Source organism: Canis lupus, chromosome 29, assembly GCF_011100685.1.
Source record: "Canis lupus familiaris isolate Mischka breed German Shepherd chromosome 29, alternate assembly UU_Cfam_GSD_1.0, whole genome shotgun sequence".
Classification (NCBI taxonomy): Eukaryota; Metazoa; Chordata; class Mammalia; order Carnivora; family Canidae; genus Canis; species Canis lupus.
This window is the reverse complement of record NC_049250.1, coordinates 9312341-9331397: the sequence shown is the minus strand read 5'-3', so window position 1 is coordinate 9331397 and position 19057 is coordinate 9312341. Positions and strand designations below refer to the sequence as shown.

At 37.3% G+C, this 19057-nt stretch overlaps 2 long non-coding RNA genes across 2 annotated transcripts in view; one reads left to right on the top strand and one right to left on the bottom strand.

The window, feature by feature from the left end:
- Positions 1-2809: 2809 nt before the first annotated feature.
- On the bottom strand, positions 2810-8537 carry LOC111093223. Its single transcript, XR_005380847.1, has 3 exons — positions 8460-8537; positions 5275-5835; positions 2810-4306 (listed from the first exon to the last, which is right to left on the bottom strand). It is a non-coding gene; the product is annotated as an uncharacterized LOC111093223 (long non-coding RNA).
- A 45-nt stretch (positions 8538-8582) lies between these two features.
- LOC111093239 overlaps positions 8583-19057 on the top strand; it is a 28453-nt gene continuing 17978 nt past the window's right edge. Inside the window, exons 1-2 of the long non-coding RNA XR_005380846.1 lie at positions 8583-8617; positions 13739-13818. This is a non-coding gene — a long non-coding RNA (uncharacterized LOC111093239). The remainder of the gene's footprint in view (positions 8618-13738; positions 13819-19057) is intronic.

Sequence of the window (19057 nt, the reverse complement as noted above, 5' to 3'; positions counted from 1 at the left end):
AACAGAAAATGCAACATAATATAGGCTAAAGAAATACTAAAAGGAAAAGTCCGGAGGGTCAGATAATCTCAGCCTTTGATCTGAGAGGATGTGTAGTCCAATCACATATTCAAAGTGCCTACTTCATCATGGGCTGATGGCCTCTGCTTAAGCACTGTAGTGATGAAAACACCCTGGCAAACCATTATTTCACTAATGAGGGCCCACCTCATTCAGCAGTTCATAAGCTGAATATGAGATAGTTGTGATTCTTTTTATTTCATGAAAGTCAATATGATACTGGAATGGTAGGTATATTTGGAAAAAGTTCCACTTCAAAGTCTGAGAAATAGCCTTTCCCTTGCTTTCTGTTTTGCCTCATTTTTATTATCACATTTTAAAGATAACAAACATAATTTCTTAGGGAATCAGAAGTAGGTCATTGGATTAACAAATGCAATTCTACTTCTCCATATATGCCCCAAAGAAATGTGTAGGTACATGAACCAAAAGACATTCACAGGAATGCTCAAAGCAGCAGTACTTGTAAGAGTCAAACACTGGCAAAAACCAATATTCTCAATAGTCGCATGGACAGGTAACTATGGTATATTCATACCATACAATAGAATACTCTACAGCATAAAAATAAATAAGCTGCCGATATGTGCAACCACAAGGGTGAAACTCAAATGCAAAAGAAGCAAAAGATACAAAAGAATGTGTACTATGATTCCACTTATATAATGTTTAATAATAGGGTCTTTAATCTATGCCTTTACAAGTCTGGATAGAAGGGATTTCTTTGGGGGATCGGGGTAGTATTAGTAATCAGAAAGCAGCATTGAGGGCTTAAGAGGTGCTAGCAATTTGATGTTTCTTTAATAAATGGTGACTACATAGAAGTTCACTTTGTGCTCATCCAGCAAGCTTCCACTCAAGATTTGTATATTCAATTATACCTTAATGAAATATATATAAGCATATAAATCTTTACATGTTACATTTTAATTAAATATATGTAAATATATGCTGGAATGCCAGTTATATTTCAATTAAAATTGTATTAAAACATACAAAGAAAGGAGTTAAATTAACACTGCAAAATGTCTAAATATGAACATAGTCTATTACATCTCAAGCAGCACAAAGTTGCATAGAATTAAAGGAAAACTATGAAACAGATTTGAAAGAGATCACATCAGGTTCGGACAATAAACCAAATCTCCAAGGTGAAACTAAAGAGGTCTAAGTATAAAGTGATTCTTGTGTGTTTAAAAGAACAACAAATAGCCTACTTTGAAGTAGCCAACAATACACATAAAAGAAATACAAAGGATATTAGTGAGGAGATTGAAGTGGTTAAAAAGTAGTCTGGATAGTAGCCCCTATGTGACTCCCATTAGCTTTAAAAAAAAAGAAATAAAGATCCTGAAAATAGAATGAAAAGACCCAAACTGTCAGTCAACCTACTACAACAATTAGACCATTTTCTGAGACAGTTTTCCAGAAGGTATCAAAAAGGATCAGTGGAGTTGAATGAAGAATTACAGTTGCTAGCCTGAAGCTATTTGGTCAGATGAAATGGAGGGATGCCACTGGCAGGAATAATGGTTGGAATCCAGCAATTTCTCCCTCACTTCCTGCCAGCCAAAGGAGAAAACAAGAGTCTGTACCATTCAGAGAACAGACAATGGAGACAATGACCTCCCTATTTGTTCTCTCTGCTTTCACCAAGAGCTGCGTCTCTAGCTTGGAGATGGCTACTTCTAGAAATTAAGGAAGAAAACTGAGTATGGGACCAGCAGAGTCTAGACAGAGTCCAGTTAACAGTATATATGTGGGGCCTTGGGTTTGTGAATGTTATCAAAGAATCTTATCAGAGAAATATTCGAAATATTCGTTAGGCAAAGGAAACACCTGCCGTATTCCAAATGAGCTTTATGAAATGAAAATCTGTTAGACTTTGATAAATGTAATGAAAACAATGATAGAAAGTGATATGATAACTTGCTGCTAGGTAGGAGGATAGTGCTATATAAGATGGGGTGCGCAAGGAAGCCACTGCAGAAAAGATACTTTGAGCTGCCATCTGAATGACACAGTGTAGCCAGCCAAGCAAGTGGAACATTCCTGGCAGGGAAAAAACTAGTGAAAAGGCTGCAATGCAAGAGTCAACCCATTGTGTTTGAAAAGCAGAAATAAAGTTAATGTAGGTATATTCTTACTATTTTTAAAACTCTGCTAACAGTACCTAATGATTTAGGCTTCTACCATTTTTGCTTCCTTTTTGAATTCTAATTTGCTATCAAATATACTTTTTCTCCAGCCTTGATGTTATTTGTAAATTTAATAAGCTTATATTCTAGGATTTATTGAAATAATTGATAATACTTTGAATAAATCTAAATCGAGAGAAACCCCAAAATAGTGTCATTCAAGATTCTACTTGAGGGTAACATTCATTAATTATCTGTTTTAGAGAGGGATTCACAAATTTACATAACTACACAATTCTTCAAGGTACCATTTTTAATACTTGTAACAAAAACTGCTGTTTATGAGCACTTAATATGTGAGGGCTTAAAATTGGATTTTACATAATTGTCTAAACAACTTTCACAGTTATTGTGCCTTAAAACTACCTGGGCCTGGGAGTGGATGGGTGAATTAATTGCCTGATGGGTGAATTAATTACAATAAATAGGAAATAGAACAGTTAGAACTCAGACATAAATGTGAGTCCCATGGAATGCACTAGAATTTTTCATGGTTTGGTGAAAAAAGTTGTTTTCCATACTCAGTCAATTCCTAAACTAGACCCTCTATCATCAGGTGGCTTTTATCTAGAATACACCTTACCCTTTTTTTTCATCTATTAGTTATCTACATATTTTTCTATGACTCTGCAACTATTATCCCATCCTTGAAACTTCTCTGTGGCTCCCACTTCAATATCCTCAGCCCTTGAGTATCTTCCTGGGTAGCTTGAGAAAAACTGACCACTCTTTCTTTTCATATAAGCTTTATTGAGGCACAATGGCTATCACTTCTCCCACGTTCATTCAGGAAAAAAATAGGTCCTCCCTGTTTTCGATCCCTTCCCCTTTTGTTCCATAGTCTATACTGCAATCAGAGAGACTTCTATGAATACTATAAATCTAATGACATCAGCCTTTTCTCATAAGCTTAAATCTCTTCAATGATTCCCTGCTGTCTTCAGCATAAAGTCCAAATTGCCCAGTCTGGCATGCTATCAATGTCATGTAAAGGGATGCATGAATGAATGGTTTCTGAAATTTCTGGGCAGAATTGCTCAATAGTTAATCCTCTTCAGGCTTCTGGTATCTTTCCCATTTTCCTCAATTTCTAAAAATAAATGGTAGAAGTTTGTAGACAGAATTTTCTTGGTCTTTTAAGTAGTTTGGACATGGAGATATAGACCCTGGCCAGGACTAGGGTGAGTGAGACAACTGAGGTCCCTAGCACACACAATTTAAGGAGGCTCTTACTCACAGTAGTACTAGTGCCAGTGACCAGGGGAAGGGAACAGTGGGTAGACCTGATATAATGGGTGAAGAATGTCATTCTATTTGTGTTCCATGTGAATGCTTACTAAAGAGTGATATCAGCAAAGAAGAATTTTAATGATCAAGTGAAGAGGATGACCCATTCTATAGATACCAGGCACCTTCATTCCTGGCTGCTCCTGTCACTGCCCAATGGGTTCATGAACAAAATGGCCCTAGTGGCAAGGATGAAAGGTATGCATGAGCTCAGCAACATGGCCTGCCACTCACCAAAGCTGACCTGACTGCAGCCACTCACTACTGAATGTCCAACCTGTAACAGAGATTAGCACTGAGTACCAGCTATGGCACAACTCCCCAGAGTGATCAGCCAGTTACCCGGTGGCAAGTTGATTACTTTAAACTACTTCATCTTGGAAGGGGAGACACTTTGTTCTCACTTCAATAGACAATTACCCTGAATATGAATTTCCCTTCCCTGACTGTAACACTTCTGTCAACACCATCCATGGACTTATTGATGCCTTATCTGCCATCATACTATTCCATTTATCATTGCTTCTGATCGTTGGAACTCACTTTATAGCAGATGCAGAGCAGACATGGGTCCAGTCTCATGAAATTAACTGGTCTTAGCATGTTTCCCACTATCCCGAAGCAACAGGCAAACTGGCCTTTTGAAGACTTGTTTATAGCATCAGTTAGGTGGCAGTACGTAGGATAAGTAGGAAAACCTCCTCCAGGATGCAGTATGTACTTCAAATCAATTGTTTCTTCCATACTCAGGATTCAGGCATCTAGGAATGAGGGATTGGAAATGTCTTACTCTGTCTCTTGGTGATCTACAAGAAAAATTTGTACTTCCTGTTTCTGCAACTATAGATACTGCTTATTTGGAGATCTTAATTCCAAAAGATGAATGCTTCCACCAGTGAGAACAACAATAATTCCACTAAACTAGAAGTTAATACTGTTACCTGGCCACTTTGGGATGCTTTAGCCAGTAAACTAACAGGGAAAGAAAGTTGTTACTAAATTGGCTGGGATGATTGATTTATCATGACCATTAAGGAACAATCGAGTAGTTACTCCACAGTGGGGGTAGGGGAACAGCATGCTTGGAATGTAAGAGATCCCTTGGGGGCACTTCTTAGTACTTTCATGTCCTGAGTTTAAAGTCATTGGAAATTACAAAAACCCAATTCAGGCAAGATTGCTAATAACCAGAGCATTCAAGAATGAAGGTTTGGGTCACTCAAGAGTGTCCAACCACTACCAGCTGATGTACTTTCTGAAAGCAAAGGGAATTTTGAATGGATAGCAGAATAATTTAGTTATAATTACCAGCTATTACCATGTAAACATTTAAAGAACTAAGTACTGTAATAGTTGAGTATTTTTTCTTGTCTTGATATGAGTGCTTATATTAACCAATATTTTTGTTTTCTTAATCTTTCCTAGTCTCCTAGTTAACATAAGATATGTTAATAATAGTTTATCTTATATTTCAATATTTAAGTTACAAAATGTCAAATGAGGAGTGTAAATCATCTGGAAGAAGAATGAACATCAATCCAAGACTCAGGAAGTTCTTTGCATCTTGGGGGAATGTCTTACCCTGTTCTTATTGTTTGCTTCATGTTTGGTAGGAATGTGACTTTGCTATTATTTGTATTTGGACATTGAGTATGGTTTGAAGACATATGTATGGATGGCAAGTTGATAAGGAGTGAAATGGTGTGGTTTTGTAATGTGTCAGACTCACCTGAGGTGGAATATTTCCTGGGGTTTCCTTCTCAGAATATTTCCAGTTCAGACAAATAATAGTCATATTTTCATTCAATATTTGGAATACAGAAGTGAAGTAGTAGCTTTTTTGTGTATTTGCTTGAGAGGTTGGGGCAAACAGCTTCTGCACCTCACTCATGTTGGTGTCCACCTGCTTGTTTATCTCTTTGGTGTAGAGCAACAACTACTAAGTCTGCAACTCTTCCACTTACCCTTAAATCCTCTTTCTGCTCTTACTGATGACCAGATATGATTTAGTTCCGTTCTTCAGGGTGTCAGCTTCTCCTGTAGGACATGCAATTCACCATGGTGGAAGCAATAAGAACTGATAAGGGTCCAGTGAGTATGTCCTCATGGGTTTCAGACAACTGATACTTTTCAGTTTCAGTTTATATTCATGGCTTTTAGCTTGTCTTTGCCGTTTCTCACTTTATGTCTATCTTCCTGATACTTTTCAGTTTCAGTTTATATTCATGGCTTTTAGCTTGTCTTTGCCATTCCTCACTTTATGTCTATCTTCCATTCAGAATTAACTGCTCTGTTCCAGCATTAAACACAAAACAACAGCCTTAGAGAATTGCATTATAATTGCATTAGATCAAATTCCTATTATAAATGGATAGATATGTAAAATTCTGACAGAGACAAAAATGTAGGAATAAATCTAACAAAAGAAATTTAAGACCCTCACACTAAGCTACAAAACATGGCATAGAGGAATTTAAACATTACCTAAATAAATTGAGTGATGTATACAATGTTCATGGATTAAAAGACTCGGTATTGTGAAAATACAAGTATCCCCAAAGTGATGTATCAATCTGATGCAATCCTAATCCATATTCCAGTTGACTTTTCTCTTATAAACTTTAAAAGCCAATTGAAAACATGTGTTAAAATGCAATGGACCTGTGATAGATGACACAATTTTGAAAGAAATAATCTCTCACAAGTATGACTTACCTTATTTGATTTTAAGCTTACTTTACAGTAATTGAAACAGTTTGGTATTAGTGAAAAGATGAACATACAGATGAATGGAACAGAGTAAAAAGTATGTCTGGAATGTTGGAGGTATGCTGAGGCACTATTACTCCCATGTGCTGTGACTTAATCCACACATATAAATCAATTTATTTTAGGCAAAGGTTCTAAGAAAATTAAATGTGGAAAAGGTAAGACTTTTAATCAAATAGTGATGAACTAATTGTATATTAGTTTAGAAAAAAAATCCTCATCTGGGATCCCTGGGTGGCGCAGTGGTTTAGCACCTGCCTTTGGCCCAGGGCACGATCCTGGAGACCCGGGATGGAATCCCACGTCGGGCTCCCACTGCATGGAGCCTGCTTCTCCCTCTGCCTATGTCTCTGCCTCTCTCTCTCTCTCTCTGACTATCATAAATAAGTAAAAATTAAAAAAATAATAAAAAAAGAAAAAAATCCTCATCTCTTCACATCATAAACAAAAGTCAACTCAAAATAGATATAGAGCTAAATATGAACCCAAATTCTAAAATCTTAAGAAGAAAACATAGGAAAAAATCTTTGAGATTTCAGAATAGGCGAACATTTGTTAGATCACCAAAAGCATGAAAAACAAAAGAAAGAATTGATAAGCTGGACTATAACAAAGGCAAAACCTTTGTTCTTTGAAAGACACCATTAAGAAAAATGAAAAGGCAAGTTTGAGGTGTTCTTCAATACAAACAACCAGTTCTCCAACTTTCCAGATACTCAGTTGGGTATTCAACAATTCAATTCAATTCTGACGCTGGTTACTCAGAGTTAACACACAGTCCATAACTTAAAGGCTCAGTCCTATAGGATTGCCCCCCGACTTCAGATGCCAGCTGCAGGCACCAGACCTCCCATACTTCTGACCACCTGGCTATATAATTTTCTACAACGACTCACAGAACTCAAAAAGATCCTTTATTTATGTTTACTAGTTTTTGTGAAGGATACAAATGAATAGCTAGATAAAAACATACATAATGTGAGGTCTGGAAAGATCCAAAATGCAGAAGTTTTGTTCTAGTGAAGTTGGAGCATGCTACCCTCCCAGGACATGGATTGGGAAATTTTCCAAATCTCCTTGTTCAGAAATTTTTATAGGGCTCAATTTCCAGTTGACCTCCTCCCATCAGGTAGATGGGTGGGGCTTAAAGTTCCAATCATCTCATCACTTGGTCTTTCTGGTGATTATTCCACTCTGAGGCTTTCTAGTGGCCTTATCCTAAGTCACTTCATTAGCCTATACTCAAATGTGGTTGAAAGAGGTTTGTTATGAATAACAAAAGATAGTTCTGAATAAGGCACTGGGATGAAAGGAATAGCATAGGGAATATAGTCAATAGTACTGCAATAACATATGATGGCAGATAGTAGCTACTCTTGTGATAGCATAATTTATAGAGTTGTTGAATCACTATGCTGTACACTTGAATGTAATATTGTGTGTGGACTGTGCTCAAAAAAAAAAGTCATTCATGACTTTTTGAATGATTGTCATTCATGACAAATGAACGATTTGATTCAGGAAATTCCAAAGGCTTTAGGAGCTCTGTGCTGGGGATAGTATACAAACACCAAATATTCATTTAAAAAAAAATTATACCTCAGCAATTCACAGACTGGGAGAAAATATTTATAACATATATTTGACAAAAAATTTATAACAAAAACATATAGAGATGTCTTATGACTAATGACAAGAGAAACAACTCAAAAAAATTTGAATGTATAGTCTAAAAATGGATGATATACACATTAAGAGATCCTCACCATCATTAATGATGAGGTAAATGCAAAAAAAACCCAAAACAAAACATAAAAACCCTTAAATACCCACTGAATAGAATGGCTAAAATTTAAAAGACTGGTCATACCAAGTGTTGGTGAGGATGTGGAACAATTGGAACTCTTACACACTGCTGATGGGAAAGTGAAATGGTACACCTACACTGGAAAAATTTGCATGTTTCTTAAAGAATTAAAGATACACCAACTGTTTACACAAAGACTTATACACAAAAACCCATAACAACTTTATTTATAATAGCCTAAACTGAAAACAACAAACGTTTATCAACAGTGGAATGGATAAATAAATTATAGTGCCTTCATATAATGGAATACAACTCAGCCCTAAGAAGGAACATACCAATTGATGGGCACAACATTGATGATTCTCAAACACATTATTCTGAGTCAGAAGAGTCAGGGCAAAAAAGATTCTTTATTGCATGAGTCTGCTTATACAACATTCTAGAACATACTAACTAATCTGTAGTAACAGTGAGAGGCTCTGTGGCTGCCTAGGTAAGTGGAGTATAGGAGGATGAATTGCAATGAAACATGAGGAAATTCTGTGGGTGATAGAAATGTTTGTCATCTTGATTGTGGTGATGATTTCAAGAGTATACATATGTCAAAGCTGATCAAATTGTACATTTTATTTTATTTTTTTAAATATTTTATTTATTTATTTATTTATTTATTTATTTATTTATTTATTTATTTATTTATTTGTGAGACACACACACACACACACACACAGATAGAGAGAGAGGCAGGGACACAGGCAGAGGGAGAAGCAGGCTCCATGCAGGGAGCACGACTTGGGACTCAATCCTGGGTCTCCAGGATCACTCCCTGGGCTGAAGAGGCACTAAACCACTGAGCCACCCAGGCTGCCCAAGTTGTACATTTTAACACATGAAGTTTAATGTACTTTTATGATACCACAATAAAGCTGTAAAAACAAAAAATCCGTATCTGAAGAGGAGGTTAATACTGACCTAGCCAAAGCTCTGATGCTCTGCAGGCCTTCGCAGTAAGCACAAACAGGATTTTTTCACCTTTCCTCCTAAAACATTTCTCCCTTCCTTTGAGCTACCCTGTGCTCTCACTACAACCACAGTGACAGGGACACATGACTCGGGCCATGCTGGTCATGTTACTTTCTCCCCTGTCACGGAGATGGGCATGTAACCCAAGCCAAACCTCTCAATGTCCTTCAAGATTAGACTGGCAGAGAAGGCTCCTTTTCTTGCTGCTGTTAGAGCCTTTTGGATATGAGAACAGGACTTCTGGGAGCCTGTTTCCTTCCCATGCGGAAGGTGTAGCACTTCGAATAAAGCTGGCATAGAGGAAGGAAAGAAGAAGGAAGGGACAGAGACAGGAAGGTCTGCAGCCAAGGAGACAGGAAGAGAGGGAGGAAAGGTGAGTGAAAGAGGAAGAAAGAGAAGAAATGAAGGAGAGAGGGAGTAAGAAAGGGAGAGAGGCAAGAAAGATATTTGGATGTAGTATCTGGCTTTCTCCAAGGCCAACTTCACCTCTGTCCTTTCCACCCACCCATACATGGAGATATCTGAGCCAATTAACTTCCCTCTTGGGTCACCTGGGCAGCTCAGTCATTGAGCATCTGCCTTTGGCTCAGGGCATGATCCTGGGGTCCTGGGATCAAGTCTCTCATCAGGCTCCCCAAGGGGAGCCTACTTCTCCCTCTGCCTATGTCTTGGCCTCTCTCTGTGTGTCTCTCATGAATAAGTAAATAAAATCTTCAAAAAAAATTAATATTCCCTCTTTGGCACAAGGTGATTTAGGTTTCTGTCATTTCCCACAGAAAGTTTCTTGATTGATACAATATTTATTCAGTGCCATTCTCTTAGACTGAAGTGAGAGGTAGCATTTGTATTATTCTCTTTTACCTGCATTCTCATTGCTTAGAAAGTAGCTTCTTTGGTCCAGGTTAGGTACATGAAAGATAAGATCTCTTAGTATGCATTTCTTTGAGGACTTTCCTCTCTCCTCTCGCCTGTAATGTTTTTTTCTTAAGGGGTGTGTGTGTGTGTGTGTGTGTGTGTGTGTGTGTGTGTGTGTGGTTTTGTTTTGTTTTGTTTTGTTTGCCTTTAGGATGCAGGCTGTATTTTTTACTGGCAGTTTCAGTCTCTGGTGGGTGGTAGGGGTGGAAGTTGAAATGAATGATGTAGCAGAAATCAACATGTTTTCCTAATTCCTTCTTCCCAGCCACACTATACTGGTTTGAGTGTGGGGTAACCTATGATTCTTTTTCTGCTTTGAGCCCTATGCATGTAGTAGTTAGTAAAAATTTGCCCTAGAGTCTTGGAGTATCATTTACTGTCATTCTTAGTTTACAATGCAAATGTAAGCTTTCATATTTTTAAAAAATATTATCTCAGAATATTAATGGATGTTTGGGAAAAACCGAACCAAGTGGTATTTGGACCTTTCCTTGTTAAATGGGAAACCGGGCAAGTTGGTCTTTTAACATGCGAATTATTCCTTGTTTCCATTAGACTTCTAAGTCTGGAAACAGCCCTCCATTGGTGTCTCTCTGGTATGGAAAACCAAAGGTGTGAAGTTTTCTTTGATGGTGAAATGTCAGTTGTCTTAAGGGGATAAAGGAGAAGGATTTCTGGAGAAAAAGTCCAATGTTCCTCAAGGGACATTGTGTGCTTCTGCTATTACTAACTGTAAAGTTGGCCCTGCCTTCAAAAGGCCAGAAAGCAGAGTATAGAGCAAGAAGAATATTTGAGGAGCCTCTGGAAGTAAGAGCGCACATCTGGGCAACAGAAAGTCTATGGAGACATCCTCAAACTAGGCTTAGAGGGTTCCCTCCAAATTTGTTCCTCAGATGCTTTCTCCTAGTTAGCTCCATGATGGATGCTAGTTATATAGTCAGACAGGGACTTAGAAGTTGGGAGAAATGTCGTGGAAGAGGTCATTTATTCCTGGGGTATTTGTTATTAGACGGCTTAACGTGTTTTTTTCCCCCCAGAAGTTCTAGGTTTTAAAATTTGAAACTTGCTGTAAGAGAATATTCTTATCTAAATGTAAAATTGTTGGAGGAGCATTGCCTATGATTTCTTTTACCATATTTCTGTAAAAGTCTTGCAATATATACCTCCCCCAAAGAAGCAATTATTCTAAATATCTAGTAATATTTAGAAGGGAATATTATTAGATAAGGGAATATTTAGATATTCCTTTATTTAGAGGGAAAGGGTCTTACAGATGGTGTTTACGGAGCTCACCTGGGTAAAAGGCAAGTAGGATCTGGCTCTGAAAAACTTGCTTGCTGACACCATACTAACCCCAGGGCTCTGAGAATTTCATGATAATCCCACTCATGTTCTTCAAACTCATGAAGAAAGAAGTAATATTATAAATTTGACATCAGAATAGTTATTACAAATCCTGAAGTATTTCTTCATTATCTTTTGTCAGAAATTTTATTTTCCATAGGGGACATTTAGCTAATTACCTCAACATTGGCCAGTTAGCTTTGTCTTTATAACATTATGAATCTCTTTTATTTATGCTCAGAGAAACCATCCTCAAAGAATGAATTTCTAAAAGAATAATATTTGTACTCTGTTAAATGAAATTTCAGAACATGAAATAATGCACAGCTAACTTATACTCCTTGTTAGTGCACCTTATCTTCATATGCCTTTCAATTGGACCTGAAATGGGACATATTGATTAATAATCTGTAGAAAACATTTTAAAATTTTGAACACGTGTGCATAAAACACATTAAGCAGTAATTAAATTCAGGTCAGCAAGATGGAAACCCTTACAGACCTCTAAAAAGAATTATAGATACATTTAGGAGGGAATTTTAAATATAAATTTTAATTGGTCTAGTAATGTTTCTAGTCACTATTTATTATGTAACTTAAAAATTATAGTGTACCTTGCTGATGTTTTTAAAAGCCATTATTAACATAATTTATATATTAAAGAAAATGAGGAAACTGTACTGCTAATCCTCCTGACTCAGTCATAAATCTTTACTGTTTTGCAATAAAACGCATTTCCAATAATGCTGAATATACTTTCCCTGCACTTTATTCTCTTGGGTTTTAGCCACTCCATGTTCTCAACATTATGATATATGTCCCCAAATGAACCAGATGTTCTTTAGACTCTGAAATAGAAGATCTCATTAAAATGTGCATGTGTATGTTTTCTGATATCTCATGAGAGTTAGTTTTTCAAACAGTATAAATGCCAAAGATTTCCAATTATTTTTCTCTTATTTATTTAATCAAGGCAGAGCTCTATGAAGAGTTAGCCCTGGACAAAACAAGTGTAAGAAAATCACGCTGATAGTCTGGGAACTATGCCAACAGTATTGGTATATGGTACTTTCTTAGTCTCACCTTTTTGTGCTTTCAACCATTCAGCAACATAGATCATAAGTTCTCTTTAATCTATTTGGCAAAATTTGTGCAAATGATACTAAGAAAAAAATGATAAATAATCTCTGCATCCAGAGTTCACAATCAACCAATACAGAAAGTATAACACAGAGGAATAAATATAAAAATATATGTAAAGAAAGCATATATACACATGCAAAAGAATTGAAGAGACTTCACCAAGATTATTTTTCTAAAACTTATTTTGATAAAGAAATATACAAAGAATTTCAGCTCGCTCAATGTATGAGTTAGCTTCTTATAGATTCATGATACATAACCAGATGTTAACAGCAGTGAACTGTAGCCTGGGCTAAACACGTTTGCATATACTGATTTCCTTTAGAGGATGCATATTATTTTTTAAGTACTTAAGATTCACACTAGATTCTCAGCACTTCAAAAAGGTGAAATCCTAATTGGAAATACCTTATACTTCTTAATATGTGGTAATGAGAAAAATCTTCTATCGTTGTCCAGAATGTGTTGATTTCTATAATGCTTACTGGGTGAGAATGTATTGTCAAAACTTAAAGGAATAGATTCTTTCATTCATTCAAAAATATATACAGACAGCTTATTATGTGCCAGGCATTCTTATGGGTTCTGATGACACATGAGCGACCAAGACAAACAAACATCTGTGTTTCTGTGGAGCCATTGTGAAGTGTAGAAAAGGGGGCAGGAAAACCAAATAAAAAGTATTGTGGTCATTTTGGGGACAGGTGCTACAGGGAGATATAGAGCAGGGGTGGAAGAGGGGGAGGTCCAGGGCAGAAGCTAGGAAGGTCTAAAGGAGGTGAGAGAGCTGACCATGAGGCTATCCAGCTCAAGAGCTTTCTGGGCAGTGGGCAGAGCAAAAGTCAGGGCCATATGATGGGAGCGGCATGTTCAAGACACATGGAGGCCCAGAGGCCCAGGGGCATGTGACACAGGAGCAGAGAATAGGAGACCAAGTCAGGAAAGTAAGGAGTGGGGAAAGTCCAAGAAGCTCAGGGTCTGATAGGACAGGGGGAAGCCTTGGCTTTTATTCCAGGTGAGATGGGAAAATTTGGGAATGTTTGGAGCAGAAGGGGCAACATAATCATGACCTGACTTACATTTTAACAGGATCACTGAATGGGCTTCTTTTTGCACCCTTCACCCCCAATTTTAAATTATAGTTATATTTTGGTGTCAATCTCATTCTTCTTTTTTTTTTTTTTTGCAGAAAACTTGTGATTGTCAGCTTCTAGCACATATAAATAGATCACATGATTTTGAGATCACACGTCAGTCCATCACATATCAGTAAGCGTACCAATAATTTATTACTGGTATAAAAACATCCAGGATTATGGATTTATCCAATGTAAAGAATTTTTTCTCAACTATTTTTATATTTATGTATGGTTACAGTTTATCCAATTAAAATTTTCTTTTTTTTTCCAATTAAAATTTTCACTCAAGTTCCCCTGATACGGTTGTTTAAAATCATTTACAAAAATTTAGCAAAGAGAACATTTCACTTTATTATAGAGCTTTAAATTCTTGTAACATTCTGCACGTGCTCAAATAAAAATTACAATTTCTTTCTAGCCACAAGTTCCCTTTATGAGAAATGTGAATATGTGAATTTACTACTAGCATGTGTGAATTTACTACTGACTCAGAGTCATTAGGATTTGGGTCCATTAAAATGGCATGGTAGGCCCTTTCTGGTGGGGATTACAAAACAGGCAACTGGAGATTGGAAGCGGAATAAGGAATGGTAAAATGAGAATTAAAAAATAACAGAATAAGAAAAGTAAAATCTGAAAGGTATTTACCTTATACTCCTTGAAATTTTGTTACCTTTGCTCTGTCATTTTTGTGAATTCTTTCTCCCTGGCCTGACTTCATGTGCTTTAACAGCTTTACTGAGAAATCATTCAAATACCATAAAACTCACCCTTTTAAAGGGTACAATTCACTGGTTGTTAGTATAATCACTGAGTTGTTTTGCCTGATTTAAATGATACCCAATCCTTTGGAGTTCACCATTGGTACTTTCCTGTCCCTGTCCCCATCTAGCCCCTTTCTCAACTCAAATTTTCCAAACCTATTCCAACTCTTCTTTCTTGCAGCAGTACTTCAGTTAACGGCATTGTCCACATCTTTGAATCAAGCTAGCAAGCCCAGGTTGAAGCCTGGTTGAAGATGTCTGGGTTTCTGGGTTCTCTCCTCACTCAGTGTGAACACTCCACTTGACCCCATCTTTGAAATGTCTCCCTTCCTGTCATTTCTGAGCCTTGTTTCAGGCCTCCCTACTTCCTCACTCTGATTGTTATGAAGGTGTCCCAAATGATTTCTCACCAGCAGCTCCTTCTCTATTTTTTTTTTATTTTTATTTTTTATTTTTATTTTTTATTTATTCATGAGAGACACAGAGCGAGAGAGAGAGAGAGAGAGAGAGAGAGAGACAGAGACACAGGCAGAGGGAGAAGCAGGCCCCATGCAGGGAGCCTGATGTGGGACTCGATCCCGGGTCTCCAGGATCACACCCCGGGCTGCAGGCGGCACTAAACCGCTGCGCCACCGGGGCTGCCCTCCTTCTCTATTTTAATCTACTCTTGACCTTGTCTTGCCAAACCCAAATCTGATCATCTTTCTCTTCATCTCAGACCCTTCTGTGTCTCTACGACCTAGGGATAAATCCATATTCTTTTACAGACTATCTAGGTCCTTCACCATGTGGCTTCAGTTTATGCTTCTTGTCTCACTTCCTTACCCTTCCCTTGTCATGCATTCTGAAAATTCCAACCACTGTCTTCTGAACCACTAGGCTTCGGTATATTTATACAAATAGATACTTCCGCACATATTTATCTTTGTTTGCTCCCCCCGCCCCAGCTACCTTGTCTTTTGCCTGAGGAATTTTTCCACATCCTTCATATGCTAAACATGATAGTAGCTTGGTGAAACCTTTCCTGAATACCCAGCCGTGTTTCCAGATCCTTCTAGATCCTGCTAGCTGTCACTGCACTATGTACAGACCTCTTTTTCTGCTTGAATGTTAGATTGTGATCATTTGGTTCATGACTCTTTTAATTGTTAGGGCGAGATCTCCAAGTCCAGGGGCTGTCCTGCCCTACCTAACTCAGTGCCTTGCCCCATTCTCAATTCATAGTGGTACTCAACATATAAAGCTGGACATGTCTAAGTAGATCTTCACTACAATTGACATCACATTTTTCCGGAACTAACTAGCTGGGCAAGCTCTTTGCTGCTGGCCTGGTTTGGGATTTTTAACTCTATACTGGTTTCTCTTTTTTCTCATTTCTTCAGTATTTAAGAATAGTTTTCCCATAAAGCAGAAAGCAAGGCATCTTAGAAATGGCTAGGTAAGGGACAAAGAGTGTCCCTTCTTTGGGATTTAAGTCCTACAGATCTCAGCTATCCTTTTAGTCCAGGAGGTCAGTGAGAACAGAGGGGAAATATAGAGAAGTTGGAAGGTAAGACCACAAGTAAGATAACTTTTAGAAAATTCATTGAAGGTTTAGAAACAGTAGAGATAGAGAGAGAGAGTAGTGAAATACTGTGAATGTGACATTAGATTTTGAGCATACTTATATTTAAAAAATCCATTCCCCAGTAAATGCCTATAATATAACAGCCAGATGGTGTATTTTGCTTTTTAAGATTTTTAACCTTTACATTTGTGCTGGCTTTATGAGGAGTCATTTGAATTTTAACGATCTAGATTTCCAACAGAAGATTGTGGTTGATACTGTTTAGGGTGCCTAAAGTTTAGGTTGGGAAAATGTATCCTTGTATAGCCCCTTCTATCCCTGGGGCTGTGTTTTTTAGAGAACAACCCTGTCTTAAACCTTTCCCTGCTCTGTGTTTGGATGGGAACTGACAAGGAATTCAAGGTCAACCAATCCATAACATCTGACCATAGCTCTAGTTCCACAAAAGCTGGAAAAATCAAACATTTCATCTTTTGAAGTAAGTCACTCAAAAAGAAATTGCCAAAAGCTATTGAGAGACAAGCTGAGTGGGGTAACCATCATGGGTCCCTCTCAGACTGAAGTCATCAGTAAGTGGGTATATCTGGAGAAAAGCACAGTGAGTGTAAAGAAGCAGAGGCAAATGCAAAGGGTCTGAGAAAGAGATAAAGAGGAACAGCTTTGGGTCTAATTGTGTATACTGTGTACATTCTAACAATAACCTCACCCCAGTCCTCTTTTTATTTTTAAGATTTTATTTTTATTTATTTATGAGAGACAGAGAGAGAGAGAGAGAGAGAGAGAGGCAGAGACATAGGCAGAGGGAGAAGCAGGCTCCACTAAGGGAGCCTGACAGGACTCGATCCCGGGTCTCCAGGATCAGGCCCTGGGCTGAAGGCAGTGCTAAACCGCTGGGCCACCCGGGCTGCCCCCAGTCCTCTTTTCTTGTGTAGATCTCTGTCCCTTGCAGCCCCAAACCCCTCGCTAAAGCACAAATATTCTGGTACACTTTCTATAGCTTTTACTGTAATGAAGTAAACTAGAAACACTTTCTCCAAATCTAATCTCCTTGACAAATATCTTTATGGAATTTTTTGGCTCAACTAAACACTAACTTAGTGGCTTTTTGTCATATACATCAAGGTATGTGCTACTCAGTGGGCAAGTGTCTCTTAATTTTGATCATACCGATGTGCTGTTAAATTAAAATAAGTATCTTCTATATATTCCAGCAGCAATTGCAAGCTTGTGGCTACATATTACTATGCTGGCAGCTACAGGCATTATCACTTTTTGTCCTGCAAAGGCAGAACCTAATATTGTCACCTGTTTGAAGGTAGCCATCCTAGATAAAGCCCAGTAGAACCCTGCCAGGATATATAGAGACTGCTACCAGTCAAGATCTTCAGCTGCTCTTTATGATGTTGGGTCACTTTGTGTCATGGGCTAAATAATGGCCACCCAGAGATATCAGGCCCTAATTCCTGGAATGTGCAAATATTACCTTATATGAAAAAAGAATCTTTGCACATATGATTAAGTTAAGGATCCTGACATGGGGGAAATTATCCTAGACTATCCAGGTGGGCCCTAAATTCAAGTGTCTAAGAGACAAGCAGAGGCAAATGACATACCCAGAAGATATGAAGCAATGTGACGATGAGGCAAAGATGAGAGTGATACCGCACAAGCAGGAATGATAGCAGCCACCAGAACCGGAGAATACTTCCCTTGAGCCTCAGAAGGGAGCAAATTTTTGCTGACATCTTGATTTTGGCCCAGTAAAAATGATTTCAGACTTCTGGACTCTAGAACTATGAAAAATTTCTATTGTTTTAATTCACCATATTGGTGATCTTATCTTCAGAAATCAGAAATAGAGAGATGAGAGAGGCAGCTGATGAAGAGTTTCTTAGATAAGCACAATGAATAAAGAATTTCCTCAGTTGGAATCATTTGGACCTCACAGATTTTACAGATTTTGGGGTTTTATGAGCCTCTACCTTGATCAATGACTGCAGGTCACCCTCTAACTTCAGTTGAAGAATGATGTCATGCCTCAGGTGTCCTTGATTCTGCAAGGACTTGGTCCAGCTTTGACACACAGAGATCTTTTTGAAATGATGTTTGCCATTAAATGCTTATAGACTTGAGTTACTATCTAGGAGGCTGTGGTATGAAAAGCATCTCTAACAGAAGATGGGTGTGTGAAGTGCCAACTCTGTACCAGGTGACATTTGGTGTCTGGCAATATGGCTGTGGTGACATTTGGAAGTCTTGTGTACAATGTATGCAGACCTGAATTTTAGGGTTTCCAGAACAATGTCTGTTAGAAATGGTGATATAAAGCATCACTGTCATGTTCCTGATTGCTATCATTTGATCATTAAGTATAAGATTTGTTGTAAATTGCTAGTGAATATTATTTGCTATTTCTAATTTGCTAAGAGTTTAAATTTTTATCATAAACAGATTTTGAGTTTTATCAAATAATATTTTCTGAATCTATTGAGAATGTTATCTGTTTCTGCTCTCTTAATCTACTAATGTGCTGAATTATTTGAATAAATTTTTTAATGTTAAACTAACCTTGAATTCCTGAAAGATAGCACTTTGATATGATTGATTACATTTTTACATATATTGCTAGGATTAATTTAGCTAAAAGATATTTCTGAGTCTATGCACATGAATGAATTGGTTTATAATTAAATTTTTATTTGTTTTTCTTATATAATTTTAGCATCAAGGTACTTTTAGTTTTATGAAATGAGCTTCAGAGTGCTCTTTATTTTCTCTTACTTGGATGATTTTATAAAATATTGAAATAGTTCACAAAACAACCAAATTCTATATTATCGTGGGTAGAGAATTATTAAATTCAATTTCTTTACATATCATAGGCTTGCTTAGAATGTGTATTTCTCCTTCAATGAATTTTGTATAATGGTCTTTTCCATAATGTATTTTAACCAAGTTTTAAAATATAATAGGTATAAAGTCATCCATATTATTGGCTCATTATCTTTTCAATCTATGATTTATTTGTGCTATATCCC